Below are 25945 nucleotides of genomic sequence, written 5' to 3' on the forward strand. Positions count from 1 at the left end.
TGAGTCAAGCTTGTGCTAGTTTTTTCATCTACTGAGCATGTGTGGAGGTCAAGTAGTCATAGGAGGTCTATAGGATTGCCATAGCTTGTACTGCTGCTGTCAGCTGTATTTGGCTTTGGTGGAGGTTGGAGGTCACATCCCTCATTGCCTTCTCTTGAGCTTCAAGAGCTTGGTTCATGTGCACTTCTTCAACCTCTTTCTCATCTATTTGCACCCAAAGTGCCCTAACTTCTATGGCAATTCCATGGAATTGGTTTTTGATTGCTGTTGCAGTTTGTCTTTCCAATTCTCTCATGCATGTTCCTCATTGGCCAAGCTAGTGAATAGTTATGACATTTGGAGCATTTGGCTAGCTTGATGATGGAGAATGACAGATAGTGATGAGGTTTGGTGATAATATTGATACAATTGGTGCCCATGTAGCCATCCTGATGATTCTATAGTACTTGTTGGGGATTGTTCCAATGGCAAGTCAGTCTCTTGGGTATAGTAGTCATTTTGTTGATCTGGCACTAGCTCCCCTTGTGGCTCATGGATTGGCATGGCATTGATGGGCAGTGGTGGTGCCGATGTAGCCTCATGCTCTGGTTGCTGCTACAATTGTTGGAGATATATTGGTTACAGTTGTGCACCGAGCTGTAGCATCTCGTGGGGCAATTCCTCAATTCTGACCTCCAGAATAGGCATTTCTTCAGAGGTATCCACATTTGCCAATGTGATATTAGGAGAAGTTGGTGATGGCTCCCATGCTCATGAGAAGGGAATGTCCAACTCCTCAATAGGTTTTGGTGATTGGGGTAGAGTCATTTTTCATTCTTATAGCTCTTAATTGATGATTATAGCCAATAAGTGTGGAATTTTACATTTTTGGCCTGATGAAACATCTAGTTTTTTTGTGAAGAAGATGACTAAGTGATGGATCTAGTCTTGCTTTAGCTTCCTACTCAGCAAAAAAAATGTGCGGAGTGGAAGGGATCAATTCTTGTCGCACTTAACCCCCAGGATTGTGGATAGGAATTGTGCTACTTCCTTGAGGCAAGGGTTAATGATGGTGCAAAGTAATATCCTATCCCTATGGAACTTTGTGCCCTTGGTGATGAGGAGAGGCTGTACTTTGATAAATTTAGCATCGGTAGGCATTGTAGGGTATTTTGCACCTTGTGTTAGGAGTGAAAAGGCCCTTTGAATTACTGTACTATCAAGGATAATGTTGAGTGGGCTCTGATGTACAGTGATGGTGCCGTACTTTTGCCAACCTGTGCATCACTGGAGTGATAAGAATGGAGAAAGTCCCTAATGTATGTGGTCATTGTAGGACTATCCTCCAAGGATTTTAGGCTCTCATACAAACTGCCCACACCCCTTTGCTCTAAGAAAGATGTTGTTGCATTGGAAAGAGTATAAGTTGATGTAGGTGGCCACACAAGTTTCAAGGACTAGGCCCCGTTAATGGTTGTGTAGGCCGGTGGTGACTGGGGTGGCATTTGTTCTTCTTGGGTTTCCATGTCATGCATAGAATCCTCCTCAGAGCTATCACTCTAAACCACAAATGCCTATGGTTGCCATGGTTGAGATGGCTACTGTAAACTCTGGAGGGGGTCTCATGGGTGGTTGAGGCGGTGGGCTCTTTCTTCACATCCTCTTTAGTGGTGGCGTTGTTTCTGAACCTGCATCCATGTTCATATGTTGTACCATTGATCATTAGATTCTGCAATGCTCTCCAAGTCTTTCTTAATGTAATAGGATTGTTGAGGGTGAATGGACAGTGGGTGGATGGCTAGGTTATCGCTATGAGAAGGGCTCGAAATAACTCACTGTGTGAGGATGGGAGTAGGGTGGTTGTCGATGGAGAGGGAGAAGGGTCTTGCGTAGGGCTCAGAATGGGGAAGAGGATGGATGCTAGATGTGAAAGAAGAAGAATGAGGGGGTGGAGTGGGTTTTAATACGAATGGGTGTAGGGTTAGAGTCAAACCCTAAACTCTTCCCAGGCCATAACTTTTCATGGCTAGCTCGGATCGCTCTTTTGTAAAAAGGTGAAATGTTTGAAATTGTGAGCTCAACATATTTATGTCCATTACCTAGCTTAATTTGTTCTTCAAGTGGTGATGGAGGGGGTTGGAAGGGGAGGGGTGGAGGGGGGTGGAAGGGAGGGGTGGGGGGTGGGGATGGTGGGGGGGTGGTGGAGGGGGGTGGAAGGGGGGGTGGGTCGGTGGTGGAGAGAGGGGGGGGTGGTGGAGAGGGAGGAAGGAGGTGGAGGGGGGTGGTGGTGGTGGTGGAAACTTGACGGACGGAAAACTTTACGAAAATTTAAAGAAAGGAGGAGACGGTCACTTGCAATGCTCTCCAAGTCTTTCTCGATGTAACATGATTATTGAGGGTGAATAGATGGTCAGTGGATGGCTAGGTTATCACTACAAGAAGGGCTTGAAATAACTCACCATGTGAGGATGCGAGTAGGGTGGTGGTCGATGGAGAGGGAGGAGGGTCTTGCATAGGGCTCGGAATGGGGAAAAGGATGGAGGCTAGATGTGAAAGAAGAAGAATGAAGGCGTGGAGTGGGTTTTTATATGAACGAGTACTCAGACCCATCTACAACGAGTTTTTTTTGAAATTCACCTTCACGCCTATTCTGTCAGCCTCCAAGAATGGTCAACTACCTGTGGAAAGGAGCACAAAAAAAATGGTGAAATCATGCACATTTTTTAAAAAAAATTACATCGCTACTAGCAACAGCAAATAGCCATGCAACCTAGTAGTGTTGATTCATCGTCGCTGGCAACCATGCAACCTAGTAGTGTTGATCTAGAATGACGAAGACTTTGATGAAAAAGAAACGGAATGCAGTATGATGACTTACGATTAGCCTGATTCAACTCGAGCAGTTGCTGATGTGCAACAAAAGCTTGAGATTGGATGCTGGGTAGGGAGAGCTATTGATTGGGAGATTCGGCCTCAACAAAATCTTAAGGGAAGATAGAGGAGGGATGGAGAGCCAGCTAGCCGCTTTCCAAGCTCTTTCCACCCAAGATGACAACACATTAGTAGAGTTTGCATCACAGCTTATGAAAGAGTGGGCTTGTGTGTTTAGGAGGAGGAGGAGATCTTTATTTATTCTTATTTCTCTAAATTTTCCTTAAAAACCTTCTTATTTCTCCCTTATTTCTTTCCCCTATCTTCCCTTATTTATTTCCTAATATATTCTTTCCTTCTTTCATATTATTTTTTCATATTAATTTTGTTTTAGTTTATTCATAGACTTTCACCTTTGTTGACTCTATGCCAACATGAACTTATGTAGAAAGAGAATGTGATACAACTTTGTGATACAACTTTGTATTACAACTTTGTGTTACAACTTCTACATACGACTTCTACATGTAAAAAGAGAATGTGTTACAACTTTGTGTGAGAATGTGTTACAACTTTGTGATACGACTTCTACATGTAGAAAGAGAATGTGTTACAACTTTGTGTTATAACTTTGTGATACAACTTTGTGTTCCAACTTTGTGTTACAACTTTGTGTTACAACTTTGTGTGAGAATGTGTTACAACTTTGTGATACAATTTTGTGTTACAACTTTGTGTTACATGCAGAGAGAGAAGCTCTCCAACTTGTATTAATACCCCATAATGGAATGAAGCCCACACTCTTTGGGGCATTGTGTTGAGTCTACTTTGGTATTCCAAGCATTTTTCTCAAGTGTCCATGCTTCTTTGCACTCCACGTCCAAAAGTATGTCCTAACCTTGCAACTCCTCCTCCCCTCTCCTCCAACCTTGCAACCCATCCTCTCCATCTCCTCCTCCCTCCTCCTCCTTCCTCCTCCTCCTCCCTCTTCCTCCTCCTCCTTCCTCCTCCTCCTCCTCCTCCCTCCTCCTCCTCCCTCCTCTCTCTTCTTTTCCCCATGCTCTTATACCTTCTTTCTCTCCCACTCCTATGCTCCCCCTAAACCCTTTGTTCCTCAACCCTTAAACTCCATGATCTACGAGGGAGACGAGTTCTCCACCATGTACTCTACCTTGAACCTTGGAACCTCCTTCTAAACCCTGGAACCTCCTTCTAAACCCTGGAACTCCTTCTAAACCTCGGAACCTCCTTAAGGCCATTGGAAACCAAGCCACCTTGGTTTCATGGGATTGATCACCACCTGCTCGACATGCGACATCAAAATGCTGGAGGAAGTGGGCTGGGTCTTCCCTACCATTATATTTGGGAAGTTCCAGTTTTCCCAAGGGGCGTCGGCCTTGATTGTTATTATTTCGTAGATTGAAGAACTTGTCAGCCTCTACATCGAGCTCGATATCCCCATCATTGTCATGACGGCGTCCAGCAATATTGGGGCATGGAGGAGTTAAAGGGAGTGGTTGAATCTTAGGGGGGGATTCGGGGTAGAGGATTGGCAGGGGCGGTTGTTGCAGTGGAGTTATATGTTGATGTGGCAAGCATTGGAGTCAAAGGCATTGATCGAAACGTAGCTGCATGCAGATTGGGCTAGATTTACCAAGGGTGTCGCTACCACAAGTGTGGGTGTGGATGTGGTGTTGTTGGGAGGGTTAGAGTGGTGTTAGTTTGTGTAGGGACTGTCATGTTAATAATGTGCCTAAGATTGTCCTACATGTGTAGGGAAATGTGCCAGTGTAGATGGATTGTTAATCGAAGGTCATGGCGTGAAAAGACGAGTGAATTTGTGCAAAATGAGGCCCACATGGGGGCACGAATGAACGTGTGCTAGGATGCCAAAATGGTTGCAATGGGTTGGAAATAATGGGGTGTTTCCATGTGTGAAATCGAGTTTGGTTTGGGTCCCAAATGGATGAGTTATGAGGGTTAAAGTAGGGGTAAAATTGGCCTTGGGGGGGTCCTAATGGTGGTGTGAATGGACTTTAGGTCCAACTGAGGGGTTGGAACCAAGTTAATCTAGTTAGGTTAACTAACCTATTTGGCTAGTTAGATGCCTAATTAGTTAGGCTACCCTAACCTAGTTAGGGTTAAATTGACCACAATTAGTTCAACTGAGTAACTAATGAACAGTTAGACTGACCTAACTAAGGTCATGACTAACCGAGTTAAGGTCAAAACTAACCTAATCGAGGTCAATAGTAACCTAGGTTAAAACTAACTTAACCTAGCCTAGGTTAACGAACCTAACCTAGCCTAAGTAACCTAACTAACGTAGTCTAACCTAACCTAACCACAACTAACCTAACTAAAGTTAGTTTAGGGTTTTTTTGGGTCTCTGTGGGGGGTTTCCCGATGGCGGCGGCGGCCGGGGGGGGGGGATTTCGAGTAGGGGGAGGGGCGAGGGGGGAGAGGAGAGGGGGGCAAGGGGTGATGGGAGAGGGGGCGGGGGGTGAGGGTGGGGGGTGAGCAGAGAGGAGGGTGAGAGGAGAGGGGGGTGAAGGGAGAGGGGGGGGATTGAGAGGAGAGGGGGGGCGTTACGATGAGGGCGGGGTGTGAGGTGAGAGGGGGGCGGGGGGTGAGGGGAGAGGGGGGTGGGGCGGGGCAGAGAGGGGGGCGAGGCAGGGGTGCGGGGGTGGGTGAGAGGTGGGGGGTGGGGGAGAGGGTGTGCAGGGCAGCGCTGCGGGGCAGCGCCGTAGGGCGAGGGAGGTGGGGGGGTGGGTGGTGCAGAGGAGGTGGGGCGAGCAAGCATCGCCGTTGGCAAGGCGAGCACCACGTCGCCCTATGGGCGGCGCTACGCGCGAGCGCCCGGTGCGTTGTGGGCGATGGCCCATGACAGCAAGGACCTAAGGGCCCTTGCTTAGGATTCTTTAAGGAGCGACTGGCGAGGGGGAGGGGTAGAGAGAGAGAGAGAGAGAGAGAGAGAGAGAGAGAGAGAGAGAGAGAGAGAGAGAGAGAGAGGGGGGGGGGGGAGAGGGGGTGGGGGAAAAGAGAGAAAGAGAGAGAGAGGGGGTGGGGGAAAAGAGAGAGAGAGAGAGTGAGAGAGAGAGAGAGAGAGAGGGGGGGTGGGGGAAAAGAGAGAGACAGAGAGAGAGGGAGGGAGAGAAAGAGAGAGTAGAGAGAGAGAGAGAGAGAAAAGGGGAGGGAAAGAGAGAGATAGAGAGAAAAAGGGGGAGGGATAGAGAGAGAAAGAAAGAGAGAGAGTGAAAGGGGGAGGTGGTGGTGTGGGAGGGGGGAGGGGGAGGGGGGAGCGGGAGATGGAGGGGGAAGGGGGAGGGGGAGATGGAGGGGGGAGGGGGAGGGGGAGGTGGAGGGGGAGGGGGAGGGGGAAGTGGAGATGGAGGGGGGAGGGGGAGGGGGAGGTGGAGATGGAGGGGGAGGGGGGAAGGGGGAGGTGGAAATGGAGGGGGGAGCGGGAGGGGTGGTGGAGATGGGAGGGGGGGGGGAAAGAGAGCAAATAATAATAAAAAACTTGACAGACGGAAATCGAAGAGGAGAGACTAGTGGTCACCTAAATGCTCTCCAAGTCTTTCTCGATGTAACGGGATTGTTGAGGAACAATGGACGGTGGGTGGATGGCTAGGTTATCGCTGTGAGATAGGCTCGAAGTTACTTACAATGTGAGGATGGGAGTAAGGTGGTGGTCGATGGAGAGGGACGAGTGTCTTGCATAGGGCTCGGAATGAAGAAGAGAATGGAGGCAAAAGGTGAAAGATGAAGAATGAGATGGTGGAGTGGGTTTTTACAGGATTTGAGTTTAGGTTTAGGGTTCAACCCTAAACTCTTCCCAAGCCATCTCTGGGAGAGTTTCAAAGGATGGGTCGAACTCACAAATCCCCCTCCACCTATGAATGACATTGACGATATCCCTGTGCGAATGGGTGAGAGAGATGACATACGCAACATTACTATGCCTTTGATCCACAAGGCATATAATGAAGTCCAAGCCATAGTGGATGGTGGCTCAGCTGTCAATGTCCTATCAAAGGAGCTCTACGAAGAATGGGGTCTCCCACCAATGCAAAAGGGTAATTTCAACATACGCCTTGCTGATTATTGTGTTGAAAATCCTATGAAAATCCTAGCAAAAAAGCATATAGTTAGTCCCTACCTAGCTACCAGGTCATGTGCACTCACACGCTTTTGCTTAGACACATAGATGATTGCATGAATAATTGTACCACACACTTTCATTCCACAGTCTCAAAGCATGTATAAAAAAAGATCTCTCTCCCAGACACACACAGAAAGGTCATACTGGCATGCCAATCAATCTAATGATCAATGGTACACTACATGCACATTGATGCAAGTCCACAAAAGATGTCGCCACTAAAGAGGATGCACAGAAAGAGCCCACTGCCTCAACCACGAGACCCCCTCTAGAGTTCGCAGCCATATACATCCTCTCAACCACAGAGACCACAGGCATTCGTGGTCCAAAGCGATAGCTCCGAAGAAGATTCAGTGCATGACCAAGTAGCAAATGCCACCCTAGTCACAACCGGCCTACACAACCATTAACCAGGCCCAATCACTGGAACTTGTCTGGCCACCCACATCGACTTATGCTCTTTCCCAGGAAGCAACATCTTACTTAGAGCAACAGGGTCTAGGTAGTTTGCATGAGAGCCTCAAATCCTTGGAGGAGAGTCCTACCCTCACCACCTACATCAAGGACTTTCTCCATTCTTACTACTCCAACAATGCAAAGGATGGCAAGTATGGTACAATCACTGTACAACAGAGCCCACTCAACATTATCCTCGACAGTACAGTCATACAAAGGGCTTTCTCACTGCCAAAACAAGGTGGCAAATACCCTAAACGGTCTGCTGATGCAAAGTTTATCGAAGTACAGTCTCTCCTCACCAAGGGCACACTGATCCATAGAGATGGCATATTGCTTTGCACAATCCTTGACCATCGCCTCAAGGAAGCAGCACAATTCCTATCCACAATCTTGGGAATTAAGTACGGCAAAGATTGCTCCCTTCCACTCCGCACATTTGTTTTGCTGAGTAGGACACTAAAACAAGAGTGGGTCTAGCACTTCGTCATTTTCTTTACCAAAAAAATCGATGGTTCTTCAGGCCAAAAATGTAAAATTCCACATTGGCTATAATCATCAAAAAAGAACTACAAGAAAGAGAAATGGCTATGCCCCAGTCACCAAAACCAATTGAGGAGTTGGACATACCCTTCTCACCAGTATGGGAGCCGTCACCAACTTCTCCAACTATCACATTGATAAGTGCAGATGCCTTAGCAAAAGTACCTATTCTGGAGGTCGGGATTGCAGAATTGCCCCACGAGATGCTATAGCTCGGTGCACAACTGCAACCAATAAGTCTCCAACAACAGCACCAAATAGAGCTCGAGACAAGATCGGCCCCCGGAACTGGAGGAAAGATCGGCACCAGAGCCTGAGACTACATCAGCACTCAAACCGCCCATCGAAGCCATGCAAGTTGATGAGCCACAAGGGGAGCTAGTGCTAGATCAGCAGTATGACTATTGTACACAAGGGACTGAAATGCCATTGGAACAACCTTCCCTAAGTACTACAAAATCATCGGGATGGCTACATGGGCACCACTTGTATCAGCAATATTACCAGACCTCATCACCGTCTGTCATTCTCCAACATCAAGCTAGCCAAATGATCCAAATGTCAGAACTATTCACTAGCTTGGCCAAGGAAGAATATGCAAGAGAATTGGAAAGGCAGACTCCATCAGAAATTGAAGTCCAATTCTAGGCAATCACCATAGAGGTCAAGGCACTTCAGGTACAAATGTTGGCTCTTTCCTACTGCTTTCGTAGGAAGAGCTGGGTATTCTATGTTTGTAGGGTTCTGAGGCTTTTTGTCACCTACAGATATATTGGGATTGTTGGTTGTAGTATATGTGTAGCTTAGGACCTCAAGTCGTGTTCCGTTGAGAGACGTAGGCTTAAGTGTGGTAAGCAAACAAAGTGCATGCGTGTGTAAAAGGAACGTAAATCATCTTTGTTGATGTAATGAAGGCTTTCGCCTTCATTGGGGGTTGTAAGGTTTAGGAGGAGTTTAAGGGTTAGAAGGAGGTTCCAAGGTTAGAAGGAGGTTCCAGGGTTCAGAACGAGGTTCCAGGGTTCAGAAAGAGTTCCAGGGTTTAGAAGGAAGTTTCAAGGTTTAGAAGGAGTCCAAGGTTAGAAGGAGGATCTAAGGTTCAAAAGGGGGTTCCAAGGTTCAAAAGGAGTCCAGGGTTAGAAGAAGGATCCAAGGTTCAGAAGGAGGTTCTAAGGTCAGGGTAGAGTACATGGTGGAGAAGTCATCTCTCTCGTAGTTCACGGAGTTTTAAGGGTTGAGGAACAAAGGGTTTAGGGGAGCATAGGAGTGGGAGGGGAAGAAGGTGTAAGAGCATGGGGGAAAGAAGAGAGAGGAGGGAGGAGGAGGAGGGAGGAGGAGAGAGGAGGAGGAGGAGGAGGGAGGAGGAGGAGGAAGGAGGAGGAGGGAGGAGAGGGAGAGGATGGGTTGCAAGGTTGGAGGAGAGGGGAGGAGGAGTTGCAAGGTTAGGACATACTTTTGGATGTGGAGTGCAAGGAAGCATGGACACTTTAGACAAATGCTTGGAATACCAAAGTAGACTCAACATTATACAAGTTGGAGAGCTTCTCTCTCTGCATGTAGGAATTGTAACACAAAGTTGTAACACATTCTCTTTCTACATTTAGAAGTCGTATGTAGAAGTTGTAACACAAAGTTGTAACACATTCTCTTTCTACATGTAGAAGTCGTATGTAGAAGTTGTAACACAAAGTTGGTAATACATTCTCTTTCTACATGTAGAAGTCGTATGTAGAAGTTGTAACACAAAGTTGTATCATAAAGTTGTAACACATTCTCTTTCTACATGTAGAAGTTGTAACACAAAGTTGTATCACAAAGTTGTAACACAAAGTTGTATCACAAAGTTGTAACTTAAAGTTGTAACACAAAGTTGTATCACAAAGGTGTAACACAAAGTTGTAACACATTCTCTTTCTACATGTAGAAGTCGTATGTAGAAGTTGTAACACAAAGTTGTAACACATTCTCTTTCTACATAAGTTCATGTTGGCACAGAGTCAACAGGCAGTCACGGTATTCCATTAGGAGTTCTTTGAGTTTGGTTTCATCTTCTTGACGAAGCTATTTCCCAATGAAAACCAATTTTTCTTCCTCCCCTTCAAGGGTGAGGTTTATTGTGCATGTTTTTGCCGGTCCCTCATAGATTGGAGTTTCTCCAATGCTATCGGTTTCTTGAACTTCAGATTCTCTGAGTGGTCTTGGCATTGCTATTGGCGCACTTCCACTTGTATAATTCTTGAAGTATTCTGGCACTTCTTCCAGATCGGCCTCTGATGGTGTTGAACTAGACTGACATGTGTCATGTGTACTGGGTGGCATAGTTGCATTTACTAATTTGTTAGGTGCCTTGCTAATTTCAACATACGCCTTGCACGCTACATCACTATGGCCACAAATTACTTTACAAAATGGGCTGAAGCTAAAGCAGTCAAAAAGGCAGATGCCAGAAGCATAGCAAGATTCTTATACGAAAATGTGATCACCCGATTCGGATGTCCCATTGAAATGGTGTCGGATAGAGGCACACATTTTGTCAATGAGGTAATCCAAGAACTGTTTTCTGGCTTCATGGTAATCCATAGAAAAAGCACACCCTACTACCCCCAAGGGAATAGACTCGCAGAATCCACCAACAAAATCATATGCATTATTCTCACCAAGGTAGTAGAACCATAGCATTCTGATTGGGTAGAGAAACTGAATGCATCCTTATGGGCATACAAAACCACATTCAAGGTCAGTACAGGGAACACACCTTTTCAATTGGTGTACGGCCTCGAAGCTGTGGTCCCACTCGAATTTGTAATACCAAGTCTATGCATCGCAGTACAGGAATGCATGGGTGACCATGAATCCTTGAAAGAAATGCTCTATCAGTTGGAAAAGCATACAGAGACAAGACTAGTTGCCTACCATGCCATGACAACAGAAAAACACAGAAGAAAGGCATGGTTTGACAGAAACCTGAAAGCTAAAGACATCAAGGAAGGTGACTTAGTCCTGTTATACAATGCCAAAGTACACAAGGGGAAACTAAAGTATCTAGGTCAAGGACCATACCAAGTACGAAAGATGAATCCCATCGGAGCTGTGCTACTTGAAACATTGGATGGAGTCCAATTCAACACAACAATAAACGGGAGCCGATTGAAGCGCTACTACATCAACACACAAGCCATCCCCCACAAAAACGAAGATTTGGGAAACCAAGTCTTAGTTAGGATTAGATTGTATCATGAGCACTCACTTGCATATGTACATCTTCGCACATATAGGTAGCATCAATCGCTTTTACCTAGGGCTCAAAAGTGATGAATGAGTTCTAGCTGCCCTATGAAAATCCCAGCAAAAAAGCATATAGTTAGTCCCTACCTAGCTACTAGGTCATGTGCACTCACACGATTTCACTTAGACACATAGATGATTGCATGAATAATTGTACGATACACTTTCATTCCACACTCTCAAAGGATGTATAAAAAAAAGATCTCTCTCCCACACACACACATAAAGTTCATACTGGCATGCCAATCAATCTAATGATCAATGATACACTACATGCACATGGATGCAGGTTCTGAAAAGATGCCACCACTAAAGAGGATGCATAGAAAGAGCCCACCGCCTCAACCATGGGACCCCCTGCAGAGTTCGCAGCCATCTACATCCTCTCAACCATGGAGACCACAAGCATTCGTGGTCCAAAGCGATAGCTCCGAAGAAGATTCAGTGCATGACCAAGCAGAACAAATGCCACCCTAGTCACAACCGGCCTACACAACCATTAGCAAGGCTTAATCACTAGAACTTGTCTGGCCAACCACATCGACTTATGCTCTTTCCCAGGAAGCAACATCTTACTTAGAGCAACAGGGTCTAAGCAATTTGCATGAGAGCCTCAAATCCTTGGAGGAAGGTCCTACCCTGACCACCTACATCAAGGACTTTCTCCATTCTTACTACTCCAGCAATGCAAAGGATGGCAAGTACGATACAGTCACTGTACCCACTCAACATTACCCTCAATAGTACAGTCATTCAACGGGCTTTCTCACTGCCACAACAAGGTGGCAAATACCCTAACGGTCTGTTGATGCAAAGTTTATCGAAGTACAGTATCTCCTCACCAAGGGCACACTGATCCATAGAGATGGCATATTGCTTCGCACAATCCTTGACCATCGCCTCAAGGAAGCAGCACAATTCCTATCCACAATCCTGGGAATTAAGTACAGCAAAGATCGCTCCCTTCCAGTCCGCACATTTGTTTTGCTGAGTAGGAAGCTAAAACAAGACTGGGTCCAGCACTTCGTCATTTTCTTTACCAAAAAACTCGATGGTTCTTCAGGCCAAAAATGTAAAATTCCACACTTATTGGCTATAATCATAAAAAAAGAACTACAAGAAAGAGAAATGACTTTGCCTCAGTCACCAAAACCAATTGAGGAGTTGGACATACCCTTCTCACCAGTATGGGAGCTATCACCAACTTCTCCAACTATCACATTGGTAAGTGCAGATGCCTTAGCAGAAGTACCTATTTTGGAGGTCGGGATTGCAGAATTGCCCCACGAAATGCTATAGCTCGGTGCACAACCGCAACCAATAAGTCTCCACCAACAGCACCAACCCGAGCTTGAGACAAGTGTGCGGTACCCGAAATGGAGGAAAGATCGGCACCAGAGCCTGAGACTACATCAGCACTCGAACCGCCCATCGACGCCATGCCATTCGATGAGCCATAAGGGGAGCTAGTGCTAGATTAGCAGTATGCCTATTGTACACAAGGGACTGAAATGCCATTGGAACAACCTCCCCCAAATACTACAGAATCATCGGGATGGCTACATGGGTACCACTTGTATCACAATATCACTAGACCTCATCACCATCTGTCATTCTCCAACATCAAGCTAGCCAAATGATCCAAATGTTAGAACTATTCACTAGCTTGGCCAAGGAAGGATATGCAAGAGAATTGGAAAGGTAGACTGCATCAGAAATCAAAGACCAATTCTAGGCAATCACCATAGAGGTCAAGGCACTTTGGGCATAGATAGATGAGAAGGAGCTAGAAGAAGTGCGCATGAACCAAGCTCTCCAAGCTCAAGAGAAGGCAGTAAGGGATGTGACCTCACAAACTTACGAGCCCCTCACACCTAGCTTTTTCCCCTCCCTTGCTAATCCTACCCTTGAGGATTACCAAGCTGTTCAAACCATTTGCCCAATTCTTCCCCCCTCCCCTCTGCTCCCCCTTCCGCCACTATCACTCTGCCATATTTCTCCCCAATGTACCCCGATTCTCTCCCTGCCTCATCATCATCTCCGACACTTCTGGTGCTTCCATCAGCAGAAAATGACACAGTATTTGATTTTGAATGTCAGGATCTGCATAATCCAATTCGTACACCCATGCCAAGTTCCAACGATGGGTATGATTTTGATGAGATACCACTTCCCAGTAACCCCATCAAGGAAATTTGGAGCAAATATCCTGATATAAAAACTCGAGGTGGATGGACCCTGGACAACTTTCCTACCAACCTTCGTCAGCGTCAAATTAGTGAAGGTTGGATTAGCAAGTTGGATCCACAACCTGATTGGCGCCGTCCCAAGCTCTTTGATGTAATCTCCTTAAAGGAGTACTTACGGGCACCTCCATGTCTCAGAACCCATCCCAAGTTCTATGCAGTTCCACGGTGTAAAAAATGGGAAGCCAACATACACACTTTGGCTGAAGATCGAGGCATTAATTGGCCAATGATCGAACCCTACTCTGGTGTAGAATGGAATATCTAAGGCACCATGATCCGAGCACTTCAACAGCATGAACAAATAATGCACGGAAACATTGATCGCTTCCTTCGCCAAAGTGCCATATTCTGTAAAACATTGGAATTCATTCTGGAGGTCCCATGTTATCTTGATTCCCATTTGCCTCCACTTAGCTTTAATCCCAATGAAAGGATTGATGCTCAGATTACAAGCCGGCTCTATCAAAGAGTGATCTTCTTAGAGGCATGCCACATATCTCTGTTCGAGCAAATGGTGGATACAGGCTACCTAGAAACTGCGCAAAAATTGTATGGTGCTAAGGCTTTACAGCAAGATCGACTGGCACGACACAAGTTCCACAGCCACTAGACTAAAAACATGGCAACCCAGGTACGTGATCGCAATAAGCCATAACCCGAGGACGGGTAATAAAATGGATCCAGAAGTATGTTGACTTTGTGCCAACATGAACTTATGTAGAAAGAGAATGTGATACAACTTTGTGTTACAACTTTGTGATACAACTTTGTGTTACAACTTCTGCATACAATTTCTACATGTAGAAAGAGAATGTGTTACAACTTTGTGTTACAACTTTGTGATACAACTTTGTGTTACAACTTTGTTACAACTTCTACATACGACTTGTACATGGAGAAAGAGAATGTGTTACAACTTTGTGATACAACTTTGTGTTACAACTTTGTGATACAACTTTGTGTTACAACTTTGTGTTACAAATTTGTGTTACATGTAGAGAGAGAAGCTCTCCAACTTGTATAAATACCCCATAATGGAATGAAGCCCACACTCTTTGGGGCATTGCGTTGAGTCTGCTGAATCTTAAAGACCAACTTGCTATACCACTAAAGAGGCCAATACTTCTTCTCAAGCACAAGTCTTGGACCAATGTTCCAATACCACTGAAGTCATTCCTCAACAAGCACAGGTCACCTTACAAATGAAAAAGCTTAAGGAGGCATATACATCCATCTACCATAAATATAAAGAAAAAATGTATGAGATGCAATCCCAAAAGGTAGTCATCTCCAAGCTTGAACTACAATTGCTAGTGCACAACAATGAGGCAATGGAAGACAACACCAACAATGAAGTCCCACTACAATGCACAACGATGGTGTACCAAGAGCTTGTGGCCGCTCTACAAGTAGAAGATCACGTCAAAGCACGAGTGCTTATCCAATGGAAGCAACTCCAAATCAAGATCATACCCGCTCATCCAACAATCAAATGGGAACATTCCATAGGGACCAAAACTCTGTGCATACTTTGCCAAGACTTGTCCGAAGATGAGAAAAATATCTTCTGCCTGTCTACAGAGATCATAGCTCTACTGCAGCATACCTCCGCCATTGTTGTCAATTCTTTTGGGTTGGTCACACCCTCGTGTGTCACAACCTACCAGATTGTTTTTTCACAGATACATCGACTAGCTTCACATCTAGATGCCTCTTCTATAGAGAAGCTATAGTCCAGAGTGACTTATGACATGTCCAACACGTAGCCATACACACAGTTCTCCACACAGTCATCTTTTGATCGACCGGCGGTCTTTGATCCAAGTGGACCTTACTTTTTGCATATTTCCTTCCTCTTCCCTTTGGCCTATCTTTTGGGTTTTAGTCCCAAAGGTGAAGGATGACCCACAAATTAAGAGGGGGAAATCCATTCTATGTACAGGATCACGTAAGTTGTAATCACTGTACATGCTTCTGCTATTGTGCTCACATATGCACATACTACTCTAATTTCTTTTCAAGTTTTGGATGCTATCATATGCACCAAACAAAACACAAAAAGGTCTTGTACATGCACCCTCTACTTACCTAGTGCACTTTAAGTGGGGGTGTTGAGGATGGTGAAAATTGCACCATAGCTCTAGGGCATTAGGGGCAAACCCTAACCCTAAGGGGTCCACATGTATATCTTCATGTTCATGTTCATGTTCAATACAACATAATGTACAAGTAGCTATATCGTGTGCACTCCTCCCTCTCTCTCTCTCTCTCCCCCTCCCTCACTTTCACTATCAGTAATGCATAATAGCTTTCCAACAAGTTCTTATATGCTACAATGGCTTTTACAGTCCCATCGGAGAGTGAAAGTTCTCTCCCATTGGACATAGGTGGTGGTTTCATGCATTGCACTTATCACATGCACTTATGTGCTATGTCGATACCTTGTCCAATCAGAGGTCCAATCAGAGAGCAACAAACTCTGATTGGATCATATGAGCCCATGTAGTGCATTTGTGTAAAATCAACACATATAGTGCAAAGCAAAATTTCTCACCAATTGACCACATGCTCGGATGTAGACTAAGTGTTTAATCACTTTTCACATAGCGTACATCGGCTCTTATGCTCAAGATGTAGCATATATAAGCATTTGTGACATAAGCACTTATCACACGATCCAAAAGAAAGCAAAATGGCTCTATAATTGGACCATATGAGCCTATGTAGCATATATTGTGCTATGCAACAAGCGCTTATTTGCTACATCCTGGCATATGTTCCAATAGGAAAGTGAATTCACTCACAAATTGGACCAAATGCTTAGATGTGTGGATGCATAGTGCTTGTGCACTATGTCAAAGCTTATCGTCCAATCAAAAAGCAAAAATACCCTTGGATTGGGCCATAAGTGGGATGTAGTGCATAAGCACTTATCACTTTGCACTTGTGTGCTACATCAGCACTTACGGTCTGATTCGAGGGCAAAATGGCTCTCAATTAAGCATAATGTACAACCTAGCCAACTGAAAAGTCACAATGAGAACTACAAGTGAGCTTGTTTAAAATGCCTTATCCATGTTCAAGATGAGACTTCCTTAGCTCTTAATAAGGATCACTTAAAATATGTCTACCTTTTCCAAGAAAGGATATTGACACAAACGATCTAAAAATTTTCCAACATCAATCTCTTCGATGTGAATGCTGTTATTTTGGGAATAAGGATGAGAAACTGACTATTTGAAATCAATAATGAATTTAGAGATTCTATCAACTCTTGGGCCATCAAAATATGTCTTCAAGAAGACATCAAAGAAACAACCCATTCTATTAGACAAGCAACTCAAGAAGTTTGCAATGGATGATGCATGAACTTTGCCATAGGAAGAATCTATTGGGAAGATAATTCAGTAAGAGTTTCAAGGTCGATTGACAAAATTGGATCCACATTGGAGGTAAAAAATAGGAAGTAACAATTCAAACAACCTCAAGTAAGAGGAAAGGGTACCAACAAAAAATAAGACAATAAAAAAGGAAACATACAAGACTAGATCAATAAATAGGGAAACATGCAATGAAACTTGTAAGGCCAAAGAACCAGATAGGACAACAATCAGAATAGGTAGGTCAATAGATTGAGGAAACACCCAAACAACTACAAAGTTTAGAATCAAAATTAGGGACAAGGCCAAAATTAAGGAACAAACAACCCTACAACCATTCTCCACAAAGGTGCAAGCCTTCCACACCTCCAATACACAACCTTCCTCTTCAAGGACAAACTATTCGCCTATGCAGCATGCAAAAGAATGCTTCAGTTCTACCCTTCAATAGAAATTGCATTAAAGGGGATGAATGTTGTGTGTCCCATTACTAATACCCTCCATTTACACCCATATTCTTTTTAGTATAAAGACTCTTTATTGTAGAGTGGCTAATACCTTTACGCAAAATCTCTACACTCTAGCAAAAGCAAATTTTTGTAAAAAGACTCTCTTAGGCTTAGGCCTAAGTTATATCTCCCCTCCTAAACCTTGCCCCCCTCCTGGCATCCTCATTGAGTATGTACTCTCTACTAGGCTGATGTATCTTAAGTGGTTCTTCTAATCCAGATCTCACATTTTAGAGTCTCTAACCCTAACTAAAATCATCGTGATCAATGTTCTACCTTAAAGATTGATATCACCCAAGGTCAAAATACTTTGTGTAAAGACATCTCTTCCATATAGTATCTCAAACTCCAAATCTTTACAAAATCTTACCTGCACCCTAAGCCCAAAACCCCACACCCAACACCCTAAAACCTACAACCTAAACATTGAACCCTTGAGCCCTCAATTGGTTATATAACAAAAATCTTCTATGTTTGTAACCTTTGTAGTTCTTGTGTGATGAAAGACTCTTTTTTACACTAAAAATGCCAAGAGTATAGAAGGTACATATACTTGTTAAGAACCTTCTGATGGCAGGTAGTTGAGATATTTCTTGACTAACATAAGGTTGGTCTCCTCTAAAAATGGATGCCAATGCCCAAAATGTGATGCTATGGCACTATCTAATCACATGTTGTCACAAAAGTGTGCATGTTGGGCATTGTGTGCTTAGGTCACACTAATAATGTGTCATGCTAACATAGGTATTGATTTGTATATACTGATGTGGCATATTGATTGGACCTATCGACATGGCACTACTACATGCCATGATGATGCGGCTAGGCTAGGATGGCAAAATTGATGTGCACACTACATGGATGATACTTTAGGTATTTGGAATGGATTAGCTTCTCAACTTCTTTAGGACTTCTTGGATAGTTACAATTCAAATTTCCAATAGCACATTAGAATTAGTCCTTGAAACTCCAAAGACTCCATTGACATTGTTTTATGATGGACCAAACTTTTGTCAGTCAGGTAAACTCTCGACTGCATATTATCGAAACACAATTAACATATGTTAGCACCTTTTGTACTCCTCTTCACATCTACATCATAAAAAAGAGTCTTTCATCATAAGAGAACAAACCTAATGAGGGAATATATATATGTAATGAGAAAGAGAATGCCTAAGGTTTATAAACATAGAAGGCTGCTCTTCTATAACTACTTAAGGCCTCGAGGGTACCAGTGCAAAATTTTGCACAAATGTTTCTATAAAATGTCTACACCATGATGACAGCTCTACTGGCCAATATTTATAAATGGAAAAGTTAGATAGGTAAAAGGATCCCTTGATGCTAAAGAAAGTTCACTAAGGCTTTAAACCTTGGGGCCACCCTAAACCCTATAGTTCATCAACTTTGCCACCCTAAACTCTAAACCCTAAACCCTAAACTTGATTGGCTTTGCCAATATTGTCTAGAGCTAAATTTAGCATTTGACTCATCCTCTCATTTGCTAGAGAAATCCATGAAATTTGTGATCTTCTTTGGTAAAATCTGTTGGAACTTGGGGAGAGAGGAGAGCTTCATCATGGAGGTGAGTGAGAACACGTGAGATATTCAAATGGGTGTTCCATTCATTGTGAGAGGGAAGTCCCTCTTTTATAGAATGGGATAGAGGGTGGCCTAAATCAATGGAACCTCTCCTACATCAATGGCAATCAGTCCCTACATCAGTGGAACTAGCTAAATCAAAGGAACCTCCCATGTGGGGGCCTTTGTACTTACATCATCACTTATGTCATAGACTAGACACCTCATAGCATTAGGTGTGCTTCTACTACACACACACACACACACACACGTGACTCCCCTAGATGCACACATGCACCTTAGAGCAAGCCTTTGATCACACTTATCCCAACATACCCCCCCTCAAGGGTTTGCCTCTTGCTATGTCAAGGATACATCGTCACATAGTTTCTCATGCCATCTCATGGTGGTCACACATGCCATCTCATGGTGGTCAAGGATAAATCTATGGCTAGGATCTCATGCTAGCAAAGGTGCCCAAGGGTCAAGGTTTACAAAAATGGAATAGACCCCCCAAAATGGTTCTCTCTCTTGCATTTACGAGGATTAATCATAGGCCTTTGTGTGGACCTAGTTTCTCATGTTTGCTAGAGGTACCATGGGAGCAAACACACATCACATGGCCTACATCATATGGGGACCAAAGGTGATTTACAAAAGACAAAACACATAACATTCTTTTTGGAGTACTATTCCAGGCAAAGAACCTCAAAAATTGACCAAGTGATGATAAAAAAAATTTCAAAGACAAAGTGCTTAAAAGGCATAGTCCTTATCTTCTACCACAAAGTTTGATTCTTCATTTGTTGATGGAGTCTTTCCTTTAGCAAGATTTTCTTTGTTGTTGATGCAGCTCTTCTTCACATGAAATGCTTCATTCTCTTGGGAGTCATTCCTCTCCTCTTCTTGGGCTTGTCTCTTGGAGAGCAGCTGTAGAGAAAACCTTTTTAGGTGGCAATACTCCATAGTATGATTGGGTACTCCACAGAAGGCACATATCTTTTTCTTGGTGTTCCCCTTGATGAAATATTCACCATTACAGGGCTTTATTCTCATTCTAGGCTTCTTTTGGAATGCTTTCCTCTGAGATACATAATCAATGTTAGAGGAACAATGTGATGAAGGCATATTGGGAAGGTCTTACCACTAATGTGGTAGTGTTTAGTCCCTTACAAATAAGTCTCCTTCTCCACAAGTATAATTGGTTGGAGAGATAGTTAGATACCCCAAACTTTTAGCATAAAGGAAATACAGTGTCTATTGCTTCAAAAGATAGCAAGCATATTCAAATCATAAATGCATTATGAGCATTTACCAAAACTGTCAAACTACAGGACATTGCTCCAAAGATAAGCTAAAAAATGCCTCAGATCACTTCCAATGGTCAAACATCCAAAAGACCAAAGAGAACTAAGATAATAATAAAACTTTCTAGCACTTAACCATATTCAATGGTTCATCTTAGAAGTAGATATCAATGTTACCCCCAAATTGAGCAGTCTGAAATTGGAGGGTGCAATTGAAGCTGAAGAGAAAAGATTTGAGAGGGCTTTTAAAAGCAAATGGAAGCTCTTACTAAGGACTACTTCCAATAGAGAGATTGCTAAAAAACGTGCAGCCTTGCTCATGACAGTAGCACCTTCTCCGACTGGTCTTTTGTTTGTTTCTCCTTAATCCAGCAAGCATTTGAGCTCAAATTTCATGAGCAGCAAGCTCAGCTTAGAGGGCTTTGAGAATGGTTGCTTAATGGAGGAGAATAGAGCTAAGCAAAATCTGGAGAGAAAGAGGGCAGAAATGAAGAAGAAGATGGAGGGTGGAGAGGAAGATGATGAGGTGGCATATTGAAGCTAGAATGGGCTAGGAAGTTAAGGAGGCTCTGATACCAAATGTTGGAACGTGGGGAGAGGAGAGCTTCATCATGGAGGTGAGTGGGAACACATGAGATATTCAAATGGGTGTTCTATTCATTGTGAGAGGGAAGTCCCTCTTTTATAAAATGGGAGAGAGGGTGGCCTAAATCAATGGCACCTCTCCTACATCAATGGCAATCAGTCCCTACATCAATGGAACTGGCTAAATCAAAGGAACCTCCGATGTGGGGGCCTTTGTACTTACATCATCACTTATGTCATAGACTAGACACCTTATAGCACTAGGTGTGCTTCTGCTACACACACACACACACACACATACACATACACACATGTGACTCCCCTAGATGCACACATGCACCTTAGAGCAAGCCCTTGATCACATTTATCCCAACAAAATCATGAGTCAACAACAAGGTGAGCCTCGCATGATTCTAGTGGGGTCTCGAAGAGACCATTATGAAAATTTTGGTAAAAAGATACTACTGATTCTCAGCTTCTTATTACAACAAACAACTTCTTGATGGGGTTCATATTGAGTGACTTATTAGCACCTTTGTAAGTCAAGAGTAGCATGGGCCCCATGGACATTTGAGACATGCAACCTTACATCATAAATTCCCTATAAACATTGAGCAACACTGCAACCCTACCCATTGAAGCAACATTAAACCATTAAAAAAAACGTTGATCAACCCAAAAAAACATTGATCGACCCTAACCCAAAAGAGCATTACTAAACCATAAACCCACTTAAGACACATTAATCCAACAAAGTATTAAATGCCCTAAACGAATGGGTTTAGTAACCCACTTAAGACTCACATGCACATGAGCCTCCACTCCAAGGTACTCCTTGTGAGAGCAATGCAGCCTCTGGATTGTTGCAATGTGTTTCCATGAGAGGAAGAGGGAGGGGGAGAGGGGAGAAGGGAGGGGAGAAGGGAGGAGGAAGGAGAAGGGAAGAGGAGAGTGAAGGGGGATGGCATGGCAAACACAAGGGCACTACAATGAAAACAAGGGAACTTGTATTCAAACTTGTGCAAACAATAATGAAGACCAAAGTCAACCTTTTGGCCTTTTATACATGTCACCTTTTGAAGGGAGGGCCAACCTTTTTCCTTTTACCCCTCTCCCTCTCTTTAAATGAAAGGCTCTTGGGCACATAGGGTGCCAAGGCATATTGCTATTCTTTAAGCAGTAAGCAACATTAATCCACAAAGTATTAAATACCCGAAACCAATTTTTTGAACTATTTAATCCATCAAGATATGAATCAGTTAACTTAAAGCAGCATTGGAACCATCAAAATAATAAACCTTCAAGTCTCCTTCAATAAAGACAAAACCATTGAATCTGTTTAAACATTAAACCATTAGAAGTGAAGATCTAAGCTCTAGGATATAATAAGTATAAGATTTTAAGGGTTATTTATGGACTTGAATGAGTGCTTAGTCATTCTAAGGGACTTTGATGACTAGTCAAATTTTCATAATGGCTTCAATGGCATGATGTTGATTGCAACACTAATCGATGTCCCTTCCTTTAATAAAACCATTTTGCTCCCTGTCAACTACCGTCATGCACAACTCTCTAATCCTAAGTGCCAGAGCCTTAGTGTAATGTGAATTGCAAATGCCAAAATACACATTAGCTTAAAAATACAAATACACTAAAATACATGAAAGAAAGAACAGAAAACCATGAAATGGAAGGGGTACAATCTCCCCCCTCAAGGAGTGTGGCTCGCGATCCCACACATTGAGTATTTATAATATTTTAAAAGTAATGCATGAGCCAAAATACAAGGATACGTGATCCTCTCATTGCCAAGGCATGTCCTTGCCTTTAGCCATCCTTTTCTCTTGTATATCCTTTAATACATACTTTTCTCTTCTTTACTCTTTTACTCATGATTGAGTCTATCACATCCAAAATACATGCCCAAAAATAATGGGAAGGCTTTAGAGCACTTTCCCTTACTACATTTTGAAATAGGCTGTTGGCCATTATTACAAAAGCCTTTGCATGGCATAAAGCATTAATCCACAATGATTCAACACCACTCTTCCAAGATCATAAGCCAATAAATGTAAAAGGCATTTGAGCCCTTTATCAATTGCAATCAACAATTGCACCAAGGTCATTAATTCATATGACCAAATATACCAAGGTGACACACAGATCCTTATAATTCAAATATATGCCAATATTTGCCAACGCTTGCCAATGTTCCTTTGAGCCTTAATATTTTTGATCTTCCTTAGCATCACTTGAACTCATGAAACCGAAACATATTAGTAAATAATTGCATCTCACATTAAATACCAATACCTTCAACACTTAGCATCCCAATGGCATACAGCAAAATACTCATGACTACCCGTCATAGTACCAACATGCTAAGAAATGGTCATCACATGCATCTACCAAATAATTCAAGTATTTCATAATGGCATCACCCACAATACTTAATTAAATGGCACTTGTTTAGCTAGGTGTCCCTCAACTAAACCACATAAGAACACTGATAGAACCCCCGCCACATCTGGTGCGATTTTGTCCTATTTGCAAAATACTTTGCTAAATTTCAAGACAAGAATTGAGAAATAATTTCTTGTAACACTTAGCTAAAATTTTATACTATGTATACAACATAAAAATGGGGCACCGATTCCCCACTTGCAATGTATTTTGATGCATGTGAAACATTTTCATTAACCCAATATTCACATCCTCTGACAAATAAACTCTGATAAGTGAGGTGTTCACCATGTCCATAAAGTCTTCTTAGTCCTAGAAGGCCACCTAAGTGAGGCGTTCACCATGTCTATAAAGTCCTCTTAGTCCTAGAAGGACACTTAAATTCTACCATTAAGTTGTTAGGGCTCAGAGCCTTCTCTTTTTCCATTGAGCATCAGGATTCCCACAAGCGCTTCTCTATGAACATCCTTGCAACTTGTAAACCCAACTTGATACCCCTTTGACACCCTACAATTCATAGATGCAAGCACCTCTTGAAATGTAGAAGTCCACTTGTGATTCTCCAACTGTAGGCTCTCCCACAATCTCCCCAAGATCCCTCTTGAATGATTCTATCAACATTATCCCTCGCATGCTTCAATTTGGAGGAAGACATGTGAAGAACAATCCCCAACTATAACCAAAATTACTTGTTTTGTAACCAAGCTTTCTCAGCCCATTCCAATTCCAACTAGTTTAGGGTGAGCTCTAGATAGACTTTTAGATAAAGGGCCCTTTGCTAGGGCCTTATACATGATTCTCTAATTACCATCAGATGCTTAGTTGACTATTGTCTTGAACTTTCGTATTCTATCCTAGTCAGATGCACATGCGATGACCCCCTTTATTGCCTTGCCCCATGTGAGAGTGGGATCAGCAAAATCCTGATGGCACTTGGTCCACTGGCTAGATGTCAAATCGTGAAAAGAGTGATTCTTCAAGTGCCTTTTGTCAAACTTAAAGGGATCTTATATGATTGGAAGGGAAAACTACCAACAAACTGGGACATGATCGGATAGCTAGAGGATAAGATATAAATTTCCCCCAACAGGGTTTCATCCACCAACCCTCCCCTAAGGTGTAAAATCTATCTAGTCTACCCACCCAATATTCCTCACCTCTGTGCTTGTTATTTCATGAAAATCCTTGTAGACCCCCTATATCTAGCTTTGAGCAGTTGATCAAATCCCATGCTAAGGAAATATCTTCCCATTCCTTTGGCTCAGTAGAAGACACACTCCGCTTGAGTCATACCAATGACCCTCACAGTCATATTCCAATCCCCTCCTAAGATCCAATTACCACCAGATATCCTATCATCAAAAACACCTTTAGTAGCATACACGCAAACAATACTAAAGACAAAACTAGAGATGGAAGCATCCATAGCCAGTACATGAACTTCAGAATCCGTGAGCAATTCTTTAGCCAAAATTGGAGTACTAACCATCGTAGCTGTCCCGCCCTTATCCCGTTAGAGATTGTTTACAAACATAGAGAAATCTTCGTTTCTAAACACTTGCCATGAGAAATCATCCTCTCCACAATTTATTTTTTGAAGAAGCACAATCTGCACCTTAGATTCTTTAATGACATTCAAGCATCTTTCTTGCTTATTCTTATCACAACCACCTTGAAGGTTTCATGATGCCCATTCCCTTCCCCACATGATAGCATCGTTGAGTGATAACTTTATAGGCATGGTATGGAAAAGTTGAAATGATTTCCCTAAGTTTTGGGCCACCTCCTTAATACGCTTGGGGACAAGCCTAATGGGTAGTATTTTGTTTGAACCGCTAGTCTCGCAAAGTGGCTTCTATGAGCTTTTATCTTCAAGATACCTCTTTAGGTGATTTGCCTTCAAGATATCTTCATTGGCTGATGTGTCAGTAACCTTGGCTTAAGCATAAACATCAACAACCTTAGGATTAGCAATTTGACCTTCTTGAGCAACCGACTTTGAAGTGAGGGCATGCTGAAGACTCTCTCCATTTGATACCATCTCCGCCCCTCCCCCTGGTTTGACTCCAAATCTTAAGGTAGCCTTTGCATTGCCCTTGACAACCTTCTTTGCCTAGCCCCTGACACATGATGTCTCGTTCCACATATGGACCATGGACCACTTGTTGCCATCTTTTGACTCCACCACCATTGGGTGTGGACAAGACCATTTACAACTTAATATCTATACGATCTGGGATTTCTTAGGCTCTCGATCTCATAGGATCAAGCACTAAAAGGAAATATCGTCAAGGGGGGATGAGAAATAGTTTGCCCCAAGGTACTTGCAATATACTCCATCCTCGAGCCAAATCGACAAGTTAGGGAAAGATGCCCATACTAGGCACTTCTGGAACAAGATCTCATTAATAGAAACGGAGGGGTTCTAGGGAAAGACGAGAACAACACCACCCGTAAATTGGAAGGATCAAGTGTAAGTTTGTTTCCAATAAGTATTGACGAGAAAGAACCCTTTGCCTAGAAAGCGGGCTTCATGAAGGATGGGACTCGCCCAATAGTTTCTCAAGTTTTGTGA

Source organism: Dipteris shenzhenensis, chromosome 29 (genome assembly GCF_047967505.1).
Source record: "Dipteris shenzhenensis isolate YYH24624 ecotype China chromosome 29, Dip_SZ_1.0, whole genome shotgun sequence".
Lineage (NCBI taxonomy): Eukaryota > Viridiplantae > Streptophyta > Polypodiopsida > Gleicheniales > Dipteridaceae > Dipteris > Dipteris shenzhenensis.